A 2,911-nucleotide genomic window follows, 5' to 3' on the forward strand; every position below is an offset into this window, starting at 1 on the left:
TAAACGGCTCCATAAACTTGAACAGACGTTTTTATTATCTACAACCTTTTCCCATCAGCCGGCCGTAGTGGCCGAGCGGTTCTACGCGCTACAGTCTGGAACCGCGCGACCGCTACGGTCGCAGGTTCGAATCCTGCCTCGGGCATGGATGTGTGTGATGTCCTTAGTTAGGTTAAAGTACTTCTAAGTTCTAGGGGACTGATGACCTCAGGTGTTAAGTCCCATAGTGCTCAGAGCCATTTGAGCCATTTGATAATACATCCAGTCATCCACTGTGTCGATAACTGCTTGGTGTCCGCAAGGCATGCTTGAAACTAAGTTTTCGCAAGCAAGAGACCTCCAAATGCGTCGAATTTGCGTTGACAGCTGTTTCAAAGTGAATTTTGCTTGCGCTTGACGCAGTGTTAAGAACGGGTTCCCAGAAATAAGACTCATAATAATTTTTTCCAGTTTTTGAGACACTTTACCGACTGAGCCACGCTCTTCAAAGTCATACACGTTTTTACATAGTTTATAGCGTGTTACTCACTTTTGTACAAATAACTTTGATTTCCTCTTATGTTTAGACGCCGACAGAGAAACGGCCTCGCAACGTGACGCGTAAGCTGCACTCATGCCTCTTCTTGTGTATCTCAGTCAAGAATTCAAAGTAAGCTAATGCTTTATGGACATCATGTGAAAAACAAAGGTTCTTTCTAATGGGCTGTGAAAGAACTAATGCGATATCTTTTACCACCTGTGTGTAATGCTGATCAGGCTCTTACTTAACACTGCAGCGACGGAGATGGACAAAATGACCCCTTCCATAATGTTTTCCTTCATTGTCATATCTAGTTTATTTACTTCGTTAATGAAATAATATGAGTTTTCCTATATTTTTCTCCTCTCTAGGATGATGTATTAGCATTTACAAAATATTTATATTTTGTCTGTCATTTCATTCGATATACCTAGACTGATGGAAGTGGTCAATTTGACCACACACAAATCTCTCTTCTGAATATTTGTAAATTATGTGACACTGAACCGGCAACAGACAGCAGTCATGCAGAACAGTTGCTGCCTATTGTTGCAACTTGACAAGTGTAAATTCTAATCTACCGCAGTTTATATTGTGTCATTCAGGCAACACGCTGAAGTATCAAAGAAACTGGTATGGGCATGCGTATTCAAATACAGCTATATATAAACAAGCAGCATACGGCGCTGCGATCGGCAGTGCCTATGTAAGACATCAAGTATCTGGCGCAGTTGTTAGATCGGCTACTGCCGCTACAATGGCAGGTTATCAAGATTTAAGTGAGTTCGAACGTGGTGTTATAGTCGGCGCATGAGCGATGGGGCACATCGTCTCAGATGTAGCGATGAGGTGGGGATATCCCCATACGACCGTTTCACGAGTGCACCGTGAATATCGGGAATCCGGTAAAACATCAGGTCTCCGACTACGCTGCACCCGGGAAAAGATCCTGCAAGAACGGGATGAACGACGACTGAATATGATCGTTCAACGTGACAGAAGTGCAACCCTTCTGCAAATTGCTATAGATTTCAATGCTGGGCCATCAACAAATGTCAGCGTGCGAACCATTCTACGATACATCATCGACACGGGCTTTCCGAGCCGAAGGCCCACTAGTGTACTATTGATGACTGCATGACACAAAGCTTTACGCCTCGCCTGGGCCCATCAACACCGACATTGGACGATTGATGACTGGAAACACGTTGCCTGGTCGGACGAATCTCGTTTCAAATTGTATCGAGTGGATGGACGTGTACGGGTATGGAGACAACTTCATGAATCCATGGACGCTGCATGTCAGCAGGAGGCTCTGTAATGGTGTGGGGTGCGTGCAGTTCGAGTGATATGGGACCCCTGATGCGACTCTAACAGGTGACACGTATGTGAGCATCCTGTCTGATCACGTGCATCCATTCATGTCCACTGTCCATTCCGAAGGACTTGGCCAATTCCAGCAGGACAATTCGACACTCGACACGTCTAGAATTGCTACAGAGTGGGTCCACGAACATTTTTCTGAGTTTAAACACTTCCGCTGGCCGCCAAACTCCCCAGACATGAACAACGTGCTGTTCAGAAGAGATCTCCATCCCATCGTACTCTTACGGATTTATGGACAGTCCTACAGTGTTCATGGTGCCAGTTCCCTCCAGCACTACTTCAGACATTAGTCGAGTCCATGCCACGTCGTGTTGCTGCACTTCTGCGTGCTCGCGGGGGGCCCTGCATGATATTAGGCAGGTGTACCAGTTTCTTTAGCTCTTCAGTGTAGTATTTGTACACGAAACACGGTTCCGAACATGTATCGTCAGCGTGGACTTTCATGAAGTGTTACCTCTCAGAGAATTTCAAAGTTGAATCGGAAATTCACTTCACTGATGACGATTATGAACCTGAGACAAGCGAAGATAAAGACACCGCGAACGAGGAGCGATCACTGGAAGAGGTTCAAATGGCTCTGAGCACTATGGGACTCAACTGCTGTGGTCATCAGTCCCCTAGAACTTAGAACTACTTAAACCTAACTAACCTAAGGACAACACACACATCCATGCCCGAGGTAGGATTCGAACCTGCGACCGTACCAGTCGCACGGTTCCGGACTGCGCGCCTAGATCCGCGAGACCACCGCGGCCGGCACTGGAAAAGGATTCAGATGGTCAGCTACATCAATCATTACCTCTTTCATCACAGCAGACACACTTGGTAGCCTCTGCGAACATGGCAAAGCATAGCACGGCCTAGCAGAGAGTGCTACAAGAACAACTAGTTGTGATTCTTACTAGTTGCTTGTTTGGACTTTGTCTATAGCGACCAACATAACTGTTTGATGTCGCCCATCGTTTGCGACTACTACTTGTAAATCTCCAAGTACTGTCAATCTGC

Source organism: Schistocerca americana, chromosome 2, assembly GCF_021461395.2.
Source record: "Schistocerca americana isolate TAMUIC-IGC-003095 chromosome 2, iqSchAmer2.1, whole genome shotgun sequence".
Lineage (NCBI taxonomy): Eukaryota > Metazoa > Arthropoda > Insecta > Orthoptera > Acrididae > Schistocerca > Schistocerca americana.